Source organism: Rhineura floridana, chromosome 3 (genome assembly GCF_030035675.1).
Source record: "Rhineura floridana isolate rRhiFlo1 chromosome 3, rRhiFlo1.hap2, whole genome shotgun sequence".
NCBI lineage: Eukaryota > Metazoa > Chordata > Lepidosauria > Squamata > Rhineuridae > Rhineura > Rhineura floridana.
In genome coordinates, this window is record NC_084482.1 from 33,442,142 (window position 1) to 33,456,325 (window position 14,184).

General features: G+C 43.0%; 1 protein-coding gene across 4 annotated transcripts in view; it reads right to left on the reverse strand.

Annotated features, from left to right (window-relative positions):
• Positions 1–14,184, reverse strand: part of CA10 (carbonic anhydrase 10) — a 463,009-nt gene that overhangs the window by 152,134 nt on the left and 296,691 nt on the right. The window lies entirely within an intron of this gene.

Genomic DNA, 14,184 nt, shown 5'->3' on the forward strand with positions numbered 1-14,184 from the left:
TGGTGTCTGAATGCTGTAGTGGACTGGATGAGGGCCAATAAACTGCTTGAATCCTGGGAAGATAGAGGCTCTTTGGGTCAGTGGTTTCCATGTCTGGGAGACAAGCAGGTTACCTGTTCTGCATTGGGTCACGCTGTCTCTGAAGGGCCAGGTCCTTGGGGTATTCCTGGATTAATCATTGTCACTTAGGCCCAAGTATCCTCTGTGCTTAGGTATGCTTTTTACCAGCTTTGTCTGGTTTGTCAGCTACGGCTGTTCCTGGACAGGGATAGTCTGACCTCTGTAGTCCAAGTGTTGGTAACCTCAAGGCTGGATTACTACAATGCACTCTATGTGGGGCTGCCCTTGTCCCAGGTTTGGACAAACGTTTGGAGCAGCCATGGTAAAAGGCAGGCAGGGGGTTGTCAACCTTGCTTTGATATGGATGTCATTGCAGAGGATCCCTAGTCAAGGTTTACCAACAGCACAATCCAAACTATATCTATTCAGAAGTAAGTCCTGTTCAGTTCTATAGGGCTTAGTCCCTTAGTAAGTACATTTAGAATTGCAGCCTTCAGTGGCATCCATCTTTACTCCTGAGTGCTCCCATCTAACATCTCCACAACACTAGGCTCCTTTCTTCCTACAACAGCCTTCTGGTGCCTGGCCTGGCGGCACTTAAATCCTTCTTGCCAGAAGCAAGTAGGCTAGATTAAAAGTTCCTTATCCAGGATCCTTAAACAGGTAAGAATGCACCTGGAAACTCCCTCATTTAGCTAAGATTCCTATCTTAATTTCCAATCAATTTGTTGTTTGTTTGAGTGGTATCCTTCAAGCAACTGTGATTGATGCTTAATGCATCATGCTTAATGACATCACTAGGGCTCGCCCCTCTGACATCACCAGGGTGTGTTCCCTGTGACATCACTAGGATCTGCCCCTGAAATCTCAGGGCTTGGGATGCATCTCACCCGACAACCCTAACTGTAATCCAAATTTCACCCTCCCTTGGAGGAGATGGGGATCTAATATGAATAAATCCTAATTTTTCATAGGAAAGTGATTAAATTAGTTTTTAAAAAGTATAATCTGTTTATCTCATGGTAGAGTATCCCACTAATCAATAGCAATCACAGGGCCAGCTGGGCTGTATCATTAGGCAGAGTGAGATGGCTGCCTCAGGTGGCTGAGATGGTGGAGCAATGGGAAGGTGTTAGAGAACAGAGCTGTGCATGCTATGTGGCATTCCCTGTGCCTACTAAATTGCCCTAGTGCTCTAAGGGGCAGCAGAGGATGCTGACCCATCTGGTTTCTTTTTCCATTTCTCATTTTTCCAATATTGAGTTCAGTTCTCTACATTTCTGCATCAGCTTGTGAGGGTTTTTTTTAAATCCTCATGAAACTTTGTCAGCATTTTAGTGTACATTTCTAATATACACAAATGTGTATGCAATTTTGCCTAATATAAACATTTTTGCAGGCTATTTTCCCTAGCATATTCCATTTTGCATGTTACTTTCATAAATATATACATTTTGTATGGACCCTTTCCCCTAATATATGCATTTCTATGGTTGCAGAACAGTGCAAATTTTGAAAGTTAGTGGCATTTTGGTTCATATATTGTTTGGCGAAGTTCAAATTAAGTAGGTTTGCATTAAAATGTGAACTGAACTGAATTTCTCCCCCATCCCTCACCATCACTGACGCTGAAGTAAAATTCTGGGTGGCTTTGAATGGGGGTGGGGGGATCATGTCCTTTGGTTCAGTCAAAAATAAGTGTTGGGCTATCTCTGAGCAGGGAACTCCCTGTCCCAAAACTGGTGGGTTTTTTTTTGGGGGGGGGGCATATAGAAAAGTTGTCATGCAGAAAAAAACACATAGAATTTAAATGACTTCCAGATTAAAACTTAGATTTTGGACTCATCTCTTTTTGTCAGGAAAAAATCACCTTAATTTTTCGATTTTTCTAGAAACCATTACAAGTATAGGAGTGAGGCTATGGGAAAAATGGATGCATAATGAGCTTTCCTAGTAAGCTGCCATGCTAAGAATTCAGTAAAGTGTGTTTGGGAAGATGTGTGTCATGTTTCTAGTTCTTTTTATTTTATTTTATTAAATAATACCAATATATTTTCACTTTGCCTGGATAAAAATGAAAGTCCTAGAGAATCCTATGGAAATCAATATGCTAAACTACTGCAAATGAACAAGCTGACAGCCTTCCTTTTCCAGTGGATGCTATTTGTCAATCTAAAGTGGCTCTTATAACCAGGAGTGACAGCACGGCTCTTTGCTAGTCACCCAGAGTGCAGCAACAACAGTGGGAAGTCTGATCTGAAGGGAGCACCCCCTGCGCTGGGGCCAGATCACTTCTTTTCTCTATCTCCTGGATACCCTTTGGGAAAGAACGCTGCACATTCAAACTCCCTCCTACCCTCCCAATGTTTGTTTATTTATTTATTTATTATTTGATTTATATCCTGCCCTTCCTCCCAGCAGGAGCCCAGGGCGGCAAACAGAAACGCTAAAAACACTTTAAAACATCATAAAACAGACCTTAAAATACAGTAAAACAAAACGTTAAAAACATTAAAAAAAGCTATAAAACATCTTTTAAAAAAGGGTTAAAAACATATTATTAAAAAAAATATTACAAAGCAATTCTAACACAGAAGCAGACTGGGATAGGTCTCAACTTAAAAGGCTTGTTGAAAGAGGAAAGTCTTCAAAAGGCACCAAAAAGACAGCAGAGATGGCGCCTGCCTAATATTTAAGGGGAGGGAATTCCACAGGGTAGGTGCCGCCACACTAAAGGTCCATTTCCTATATTGTGCAAAACGAACCTCCTGATAAGATGTTATCTGCAGGAGGCCCTCACCTGCAGAGCGCAGTGATCGACTGGGTATATAAGGGGTAAGACGGTCTTTCAGGTATCCTGGTCCCGAGCCGTATAGGGCTTTGTACACCAAAACTAGAACCTTGAACTTGGCCCGGTAGCAAATGGGCAGCTAGTGCAATTCTTTCGGCAGTGGGGTGACATGTTGGCAATACCCTGCCCCAGTGAGCAGTAGGAGTGGGTTCCCCATTCCCCAATGGGTGATCCCCTTATGACAGGGTTGAGGAACCTTTTTCAGCCCAAGAGCTGCCTTCCATTGTGGGGAACCTTCCAGGAGCCACATGCTAGTGGTGGTTGGGGTCAGAAGCAAAAGTGGATGGAACAATGGATGTGCCTCTTGCCTTTGTACTATATATATCAGAGCTTTATTTATTTACTTATTTATTGCACATGTATACCGCCCCATAGCTGAAGCTCTCTGGGCAGTTTACAGCAATCAAAAACATTAAAACAAATATACAATTTAAAACACATATTTTAAAAACAATTTAAAACACAAATTTAAAATTTAAAACAATATAAAAACAATTTAAAACACATGCTAAAACACATGCTAAAATGCCTGGGAGAAGAGGAAAGTCTTGACCTGACGCCGAAGATATAACAGTGTTGGTGCCAGGCGCACCTCATCGTGAAGTCATTCCATAATTTGGGGGCCACCACTGAGAAGGCCCTCTTCCTTGTTGCTATCCTCCGAGCTTCCCTTGGAGTAGGCACCCGGAGGAGGGCCTTTGATCTTGAACGTAGCGTACGGGTGGGTTCGTATCGGGGGAGGCGTTCCATCAGGTATTGTGGTCCCAAGCCGTGTAAGGCTTTATAGGTCAAAACCAGCACCTTGAATTGAGCTCGGAAACATACAGGCAGCCAATGCAAGCAGGCCAGAATCGGTTTTATATGTTTGGACCATCTGGTCCCTGTTACCAATCTGGCCGCTGCATTTTGCACAAGCTGCAGTTTCCGAACCGTTTTCAAAGGCAGCCCCACGTAGAGTGCATTGCAGTAATCTAATTTGGAGGTTGCCAGAGCATGGACAACTGAAGCCAGGTTATCCCTGTCCAGATAGGGACATAGTTGGGGCACCAACCGAAGTTGCTAGAAGGCACTCTGTGCCACCGAGGCTACCTGAGCCTCAAGTGACAGAGATGGTTCTAGGAGAACCCCCAAGCTACGAACCTGTTCCTTCAGGGGGAGTGCAACCCCATCCAGAACAGGTTGGACATCCACCATTTGGTCAGAAGAACCACCCACTAGCAGCATTTCAGTCTTGTCTGGATTGAGCCTCAGTTTATTAGCCCTCATCCAGTCCATTGTCGCAGCCAGGCACTGGTTCAGCACATTGACAGCTTCACCTGAAGAAGATGAAAAGGAGAAATAGAGCTGCGTGTCATCAGCATGTGATGGCGCACACTCCAAAGCTCCGGATGACCGCACCCAATGGTTTCATGTAGATGTTGAACAGCATGGGGGACAGAACTGACCCCTGCGGAACCCCATACTGCAAAGTCCAGGGTGCCGAGTAATGTTCCCCAAGCACCACCTTCTGGAGTCAACCTGCCAAGTAGGAGCGGAACCACCGCCATGCAGTCCCTCCCACTCCCAACTCAGCTAGTCTTCCCAGAAGGATACCATGGTTGATGGTATCGAAAGCCTCTGATAGATCAATGAGAATCAACAGAGTCACACTCCTCCTGTCTCTCTCCCGACAAAGGCCATCATACAGGGCGACCAAGGCTGTTTCTGTGCCAAAACCAGGCCTGAAACTCGACTGAAATGGATCCAGATAATCGGTCTCATCCAAGAGTGTCTGGAGCTGGCCACTCGTTCAAGGACCTTGCCCAGGAATGGAATATTTGCTACCGGCCTATAGTTATTAAGATTTTCTGGGTCCAGGGAGGGCCTCTTCAGGAGTGGTCTCACTACTGCCTCTTTCAGGCAGCTGGGGACCACCCCCTCTCGCAGAGAGGCATTAATCACTTCCCTGGCCCAGCCGGCTGTTCCATCCCTGCTAGCTTTTATTAACCAAGAAGGGCAAGGATCCAGCACAGAAGTGGTTGCACGAACCTGTCCAAGCACCTTGTCAACGTCCTCAAGCTGCACCAACTGAAACTCATCCAAGAAATCGGGACAAGGCTGTGCTCTACGTACACACTGTCTGTTCATCAAGGCAACAAAAACCGTCATCACTGTTCAAGGACACAAACCAGCCAGGAAAAGCACTCAAGGAGGGCTGGACGGGTGTGCCCTGGGGAGGGATGTGGCCTAGTGTGAGTCCTGAGAGCTGGATGGAGGAGCCTGGAGGGCCATATTTGTCCCCTGGGTCTGAGGTTCCCCATTTCTGCCTGAAAGGATCTTAGGGTTTCACTTTAAGGCTCCAGTCCAGCTTGAGGATTGGACACACCCAGGTTGCAGGAACAGTGTGTGCTATCAGTTTGTGCTGTGGTGGGCCCAAGACTCCTGTTATCCCCTTCATTGTTTTCCTAGCATGCACACTGAGTGATGGCATCAGGTAGCAGCTGGGTCATGAGATATCTAGATCTTTACACTATGCCACACCAAACTGTGTGAGCTGCAACCAATGAAGGTTGTGGTCAATTTTAAATAGGGATAAAAATTTGGTTAGCAATGCATCAAGGACAGCCATTGGATAATACTTGAGCATTAGAATGAATGTAATATTGGGCAGTATGTAGAACTAGCCAGTTGCCCAGAGGTAATGGCTTGGGTCTTCAGAACCATAGACAGAGTTCTTTTCTTGTGTAATTAAGCTTTTCCATTTCTTTCTCCCCACTATTGTTCCTTAAGCCTCCTGAAAAGCCACTCCGAGGGCTGGGGACCTCATGGAATGGTAAGTGAAGGACTGTAGCTGGGGCTGCTGCGGGGGGGCGGAGAGAGGAGAAATCATTAACTTCTCTCACATGACTAGATGTCCCTTCAACTTGTGCAAGAAGTGGATTGGATCCAAGCCACAGATCAAGAATGGGGAACATGTGGCCCTCCAGAGGTTGCTGAGCTGCAATTCTCATCAGTCCTATCACCCACTGTCAATGGTTCAGCAACCTCTGGAGGGCAAAAGGGTCTCCACACCTGTCAAAGATGTTGCAGAGAAATCATCAGATGTGATAAGGAACACAGTTCCTTCTCTCATTCTCACCCTCTCTAAACAGCATTGCTGTTGAGAAAAAGATTAAATGAGATCCCTTGATTTTGCCAATCTAAACGAGCCTTCATGGTGAAACTGTTCTTGTAACAGCATAAAAAACAATTGTGTTTTGGGAAAAGCTAAACATAAGGTTTTCTAAGGTGGGCATAAGCCAGCCCTCTTTATAGCGCCTATTCAACAAATTTTAACACACCCTTATATACCTTATATGAAAAGTTATGAAACACAAATATGCATTATACCTTAAAACTCTCCTGATGGAGTAGCAATGGCTATCTGCCCAGTGACAATTAAAAAAATGGCATGAGAGTAAATCACCGAGAGTTTAAATCTCTTGGATTATTATGATTAAATGTGGTTATAATACTTTCTGTTCAGTACAGTGCTTGCCTCTCCTTTACGCAGAAATATCTAATCACAGACTATTTAAAACCCTATGAGAGAACCTGATTGCTAAATTAAATATTTGTCAGCTGTGGAGAGAACAGCAGTTCCCGGTTTCGCCCCACTACGTTGGAACTTGGCCACAATGTAATGATCTAAAATGATTTCTGAGAATCGTGTATCCATCAGATTGTCACTGATGACAACAATGTTCTTAACCGTAACGAGGCAACATCCCTGGGCGCAAAATCATTGACTTGAGCATTGCTATAGAAGGGCGGGTGAGTGGTGGTGTTGCCGACACGGTCCCTAGCACACAGGAATAATATCTGGGATTTCAGGAAGTCCTGCAATTCAGCAGTAGAGCACATACTTTGAATGCAAAAGGTCCTAGGTACAATCCCTGGTGCCTCCAGGTAGGACTGGGAATGTTTCCTGCCTGTAACCCTGGAGAGCTGCTGCTAGTCAGTGTAGAAAATACTGAACTAGATAGACTGAGGGTCTGACTTGGTAGAAGGCAGTTTCCTATGTTCCTATTCCCTTAACCGTTTCACCTACCAAGGTATACACTACCAAGGTAATCAGGCCACACATACTGCACTCTCAGCCTGAACCTCTTCAACAGATTTGGCCAACGAAGGTGTCTACTCTCTGTACCATTACTTGCTTCCCATGTTAGCTTCTGCTCCTTTACAAAGGTGAAGGGGGCAGGCACCAGCAGCACCAGAATGTCTACATTCTCAACTGCCAAATGGCCACTTCTCTTCTAGCCTCATTTATAGGTAAAGCAAGTAATAACACAGTAAAATTCACTTCCAACATCCTGGTGTTACTCAGATGGCGTGCAAATGATACCATTTCACCTGCTTCACAGGCTATTCCCCAGCCACTCTTCCCAACCTAATGGCCATTCTGCTACCCTTTGAAATAGTTACTGTAAGGGTTACTGTAGGACAAAATCAGCTACTTTGGAATTATCATCTGGATGCCAGTTTACAGCTATAAGCCACAACAGAGTGGAGTCAAGTAGGCATTTTATCTCTAGACTTAACAAAACCATATCAGATTTTGCCCTGTACAAGGAATAGTATTATCCAGGCCAAATTTTCACCCAAATAAAAAGTGTGCTCTGGAATAAAATGAAATGGGACAGTACATAGCTCAGTGGTACAGCATATGCTTTGCTTGCAGAAGGTACCATGTTCAACCCCTGGTATCTCAAGGTAGGGCAGGGAAAGACTGTTGTCTGAAACCCTGGAGAGAGAGCCATCACTAGTCAATGTGGACAATAAAGACCTAGGCCACATTCACACCATACCTTTATTCCACTATTATACCACTTGAAACAGTCACGGCTTCCACCAAAGAATCCTGGGAAGTTCAGTTTGTGAAGGGTGCTGACCATTGTTAGGACCCCCCTCCATTCCCCTCAGAGAGCTACAATTCCCAGAGTTCTCTGGGAAGAGGGACTGATTGTTAACCCACTCTTAGAATGGTAGCTCTGTGAGGGGAATAGAGGTCTCCCAACAACTCTCAGCACCCTTCACAAACTACATTTCCTAGAATTCTTTGGGGGAAAACATGATTGTTTAAACAGGAATAATAGTGGAATAAATGTATAGTGTGAATGTGGCCCTAGATTGACCACAGACAAGTTTCCTATGATTTCATTAAAGATATATACTAAATCTGGGATTAAAGATTCTGAGATCTAGTCCCCACAAATTAATTTTGGGCTAGAATCATGACATTGGGAGTGTTCTGAAATGGATCCATTTTGGGGTTTGGATCTGTTTGTGGAGGTTTGCAGTTCCTGGTGCTGGCCATGGACATCACAGGTGCTTTTGAAACTTTCAAGCAACTTGCGGCCACTGCAATTTAAACAAGGCCCTCTGTACCACACTTTTTGTGTATGTGCAGCAGGAGGGGGGGAACAGCTTTACTTTATAATTTTAAAATGTTTAAAGTGTGGTTGGTGTAATGCATTCTTGATGCTGCTCCCCCCTGTTCCTCCACATTTTGCTTACCTAGTTCTTCTTTGAATAAATAAAATTTGAATATTCAAATATAGCAACTTTACTACAATGATGGGGCAAACACATGAAAAAGTAGCATACTGAGACATTCATTATGAATTAATCAGATTCCCTCTCCCAGAGCTGGGGTCCTGTGGCCCTCAAGATGTTGTTGGACTCTAACTCCCACTAGCCCCAATGAGCATGGCCAATGGACAGGGATGATGGGAGTTGTAGTCCAACAACATCTGGCTCTCCATAGGTTCCCTATGCCTGCTGTAGGCAATTCTGAATTTCTCAGCACAGCCATATCTATCAGATGTTGTCCCCAAATATCTATATAACAGTGGCAATATACCTTTATTGGGATATGCTCATTGCTAATTAAAGGCTGAGAGAGCTTCATGCGTACACAGGGAGCTCTTCCCTGTTAATTCCAACATTGGGAGAGATCCACTAGTCCCTAGCTGGCACATAGCTACTTTATGTATTTTATAATCTGAAACATGAGCAGGATCAGTAGAAGTACCTGGATGCCTGTCAATCAAGCCTGGCTGTCGTCAATAGAACTGAGCTGTATAACATCCAAGTGCTCTGGATGAATTGCCATGTGGATTTGCCTACCTGATTCACTACATGGCAAATCCCTTACCGCATTGGACAACAAGAATTGTGGTGTGAATATGTTTGTATCTCCCCTGTGCAGCATCTATTTTATGGCAGCAGACCAGACTACACTTTTTGCTGTTTGGAAATTCACAAGAAGTGCAAAGCAGGTTCATCCAAAGCACTGCTCTTATCCTTAGAACATTGTGTTGGATTTTATATCTGTAATAAATTCTGAAAGGTAGGTTTGCAAAATAAACAAACAATCAAATAAATTGTGCTTAATAAATAAATTATGCTCACAATCCCGTTAGTGTTCTTTCCATGAGAGGAGGCCGGTGTAGAAAAAATTCAGAAAAGGGGACCAAAAAATGATCAAGGGGGTAGAGCAACGCACCTAGGAGGAAAGGTTACAACATTTGGGGCTTCATAGTTTAGACAAAAGGCGAGTAAGAGATGTTTCAAATTATGCATCACATGGAAAAAGTGGATAGAGAAAAGTTTTTTTCTGTCTCTCTCTTATAATACATGAACCGGAACACATCCAATCAAGCTGAATCCTGGAAGATTCAGGAACGTCTTCATTAGGGCTGGGTACCAGATGTGGCCATGCCGCAATCCAAATCGGGCTTATTTGGAGGTATTTGGGCCTTGACTGAGTAGAGCTGAGATGGCCCCAGACTTTGACAGGTTGAGTTGGGAGGCCCAGAGTGATCTGGGGCTATCAGGGGGTGGGTGTCAGGCAGAAAGGAGAGGCTGTCATGCACCAGAAGCAGAAGGTTGAACAGCAAAGGAGTTGCTTTATGGGAGAAGGTAGGTGCCTTTCCTGTCCAATTTCCTCTTCTTCCGGCCAGGCCTCCCCAAGCCCTTCATGGTATCTAAGTCCCCTTCACAAGCATCTGCCCTGCGTGCAGAAAAACTGCTCACAGAGGAGCAGGACCAGCAGGATGGAATCCTCCTGCTGATCAGCTGGTAAGCAGGGGAATTTATTCTGCCGGTGCCAGGCGCTGATCTTTCATGGGCAGCTTCCCTGGGACAGGGTGAATGGGCCCTCCTCAGAGCTGATAGACCAGGGCCACAGGATGGATCAGGAGGACTGGTCAGCTGGAGTGCGGGAATCTGATCGCCCTGAGGAGGAGAAGATCAGCTGTAGCGCTCTACAGCTGATCTTCCCCTCCTCTGGCGAGATCAGCTGGAGCATGGGGAGCTCCAGCCCCCCTCCAGCTGATCGCCCTGCTGGCACCGTATTAACAGAACACCAAAAAGCGGGGCCCTACTGTAATTGCAGATGGAGAGAGTTTTGTTGCGCTCAAGTCCCGCTTGCACGCTGCCCATAGGCATCTAGTTGGCTACTCTGAGAACAGGATGTTGGACTAGATAGGTCTTTGGCCTGATCCAGATCTTCTTACTTGATGCTAGTTGTTATCCTTAAGTAAACTCTTGCCTACCTAGCTTAATCTTTAGTTCATTTACAGTGATCTAGATATAAATATAGCAGTTATCTTTTGAGAAAGCAACAAAGGGGTAAAATGTAGTATATACAGTGAATACAGTGTACTGTGCTTTGAGCACAGTTCATATTAGCCTCCTATGAAGACATCCATTCATTGGAAAAGCAGTAATTTTATAGCAATTGGCTTGGGGAAGAAAATAAAAAAACCAAAACAAAACATCCTGCAAAGTATAACAATCACAGCTCCTACAAATGTCTGACTGATTCTGTATGATAAATACTTCCTGACTATTATCGTAACAGGATTGCCAATGCTACATCTATTTTAACAGTTTGTAAAATATTACCCCTTCTTGACATTAATTTATCATGATTATTTTTGTAATGATTTAAAATGTTTATTGGTGAGCTGGATTGCAGAAAGTGCAGTATAATTTAATTCTTGCCATCACACATGGTGAAATCACTGTAGGCATTCTAATGATGAAAGAGAAGCTATGCTGATACAACAGAAAAAAAGGATGGAAAAATGATTTATGTTACTTTCTTCTTCTATTTGCAGTTCATTAAGTCACTGTCTTCTTGTAATGACCAAGTGAAAATTAAAGTACTTCAGAGAAGAACTTTAGGTTCAGCATCATTAGAAGAAGAGAAATGTGTTCTTTGATGAACTTGACTGGAGAAATCTATAGAGCACAATTTAATCAGACGACACATTGATCTTTGATGCTGGAAGGCAGGTTTAAGATTGAACAAATCTTTTAAATGCATATTTCTGCCTTTTAAAAGTAGCATACAATCCATGAGTGATTTATTTCTAATATGCTTCAGTTTCATAAGGTACAAGCACTAAGCTTCAATTTGTACAACACATAAATGAAAGAAAATATATTCCAGCCTGGGGAATCATAATTCATTGGCTTTGTGGGCCCCTGATTTTTAAAGACAGACACTCCAGTCCAACCAATCCAATCTGGACTATGGAAATGGGTTTTCACACATGACACTGCTAGTTTCTTTGAGCCTCTCCGGCACTATTTGTAGGCATTTGTGGATGCTGTATAGAGGGAGGAAGAGAGCCAATGGTTTTCCTCTGAGGGATCCCTTTCCACGCTGGTTTGTTAGTTGCACATTGCACAGGGGTCTGGAATGTTGCAGAGGGGTCTGGAACATTCTAGTCTATACTCTTACTCAGTGCACACAGGACACCTGACTAGTCTTGAACAAAACTGCAGATTTCAGGGGGAAATGGTAATGGAAGACAGTCTTTCAGGGAAAATTGCTTGCATTTGCATATTTTCTAATTGAGGATGTCCTGGTAATGTTCTAGGGAATCCCAAGGTTCCTAGGATCAGTTTGAGAAACACTATTCTAGCCAGTGCAGAATAATTTCCATTTGAATTGCATACTAATTTAAGCATCCCTCATGAAAATTATTACATGACACTTAATCCCAGCAATGAAACTTTGCTCAGTCAGGAAGGTCTCAAAGTGCTTTCTAATTATTGACCCTTTGTGAGTGTTCAGAGAAAGGAGGCTTCCTGTGGGGCAGCTATCACAAAAGTCTTTTTTTACTGGTGCTGCAAGGTTTAATCGGTTGCATTGGCAGATTAATCAACTAAAGTGTTAATTGGTTAGTCCAACTTCAGTCAATTAGGGCCAATTTTAATTGGTGAGGCAGATAATTAAGGACACACTCATTCATTTTAAAAGCTATTATGTGTGGATGAAAAATATAATATTAAAGATAGCCTTTCTACGCAGTGGTTTGTAAACTGCAAATTAAGGTACTTGTTCTGAGATTTTGGTACTATTCTAATTTCATTGATAAATCGGTTAAAGAGACAGGGAAAGTTGTAAGCCAGACAAGAGAAGGCACAAAGTGACAAAAGCGACAGCAGTATATTTGTGGTTGGTTTAAGATTTCTATCTGCACATTTTTTCTTGTTGCCTAATTTGCACTGAAAGTTGAAACAGTTAAATTTGACTACTTCAGTTTAGGATGGTGTCAAACAAACAAAACCCCCCAAGGATTCATGATGACAGTTGCGCCACATGAAAGCGATGCAGGTAAAATTACCATTAAATTCAAATGTAAATAACAACAACACACGTTAAGACTTCAGTGCACAAAATTGACCTTCACTTGCACAGATGGAAAAGCAAATCGAACTCTTCCATGCTATATAGGTACAGTATATCTCAGAAAAACACATACACACAATGTTTGGTACATAAATTACCTTTAAATTCAACTGCAGGGACTATTATAATTGACTAATGGCAGTACAACCTTGAGAAAATGTTTGCCAGTTCATTTCCATTGTCCTGACTTGCTCTCACTCTCAGCTGATTTCACATAATCATGCAGCCAAGTTTGATTAGCTACACAGTGATATTACATCATCCTGTCCATTACATAAATCCTAATAGGCTGGAAGGCAGGGGACCCAGAACAGAAAGAGAAGAAATCAGCAGCCATGGGAGAAATAGTGCTAAAGCAGCTAGAACAAATAATGGCACCAAGCAGGCTAAAAAAAGAAAAAGGCAAAGATTCACACAATCAATGTGCTTTAAGGAAATATTTATATTTTACGAAAATAGCTTTTTTGGACCCAGGAATTAAACTGGAGATTATTTGGGGCCGATTCATCACAGGACTTTCTTCCACTCCTAGATCGGCATAAATGTGGATATTCTGGCAAAGTCCCATGAAAAAGTTGAGAAATTACATGGCAGGACCACCTTTTACTCACATTTCATCAGGGTCCAGCAATCTTTTGGAACCAGTGAGCACATTTGGAATTTTGAGAGAGTGCCTGGGGTGCTAGTCACAAAATGGATTCCATGGGTCATGTGTAAACGGGGACTGAGCAGGAAGGGTAAACGGTTTCTCATGCACTGTGGATTTTTGAGAAGGTATATATTGAGACATTTTATGGGTGCCAAAAGAGGGACTGGCAGGCACACTGGCGCACCACACTGGCAACTCCCGCATTACATGTTAGGTTGTGAGTTTGGCTTTCTGTGTGGACTTGGATAGTCCCTTTCATCCAAGGAGACACTAATGGGATGATGGCTTGTGCGAATTATGCAGGTATGCAGCAAGTCACCACATGCATTTATTCCATGTAGTTCTTTGTCAGTGTCCAGACCATGTCCAACATTGCTCTAATGAGAAAACTCGCCTCCTCCCACATAGAATGTTCTCTCTAAGTGATACAAATCCAAACCCTAAATCCCAGGACAGAGAATTCATGTAATAAAAGCCATAGCTGTTTTTATTGCATTTTCATGCCAATATACTCACAATCACCTGAAAGGTTTCATAGCAAGATAATACAAAATATTTATTTTTCAGAAGAAAGATTTTTACAGCTAAAGCAGATGTAAACCTGGATTTATGCATTATGCCTTATTTTGCATGTAAATAAAAATGACAGATAAAGATGTATGAAAGTGTACTGAAAGAGAATGTGTCAACAGTTTTCCATTCTCATCCTGAGCTAGTATTTTTAACTGTTTTTAAAGGGATATTGGAAAGGTTAGAAAATGTAGGATTTAAAATCAACTACATGCTTCTTTGAGTTAACCGGAATACTGCATGTTTCATATTATCCAAATATCTGTTCAGAGCCGGCGCCTCGTTATGGCAGGAGAGTAGCGCTCCCCTTCCGTGATCTGTGGC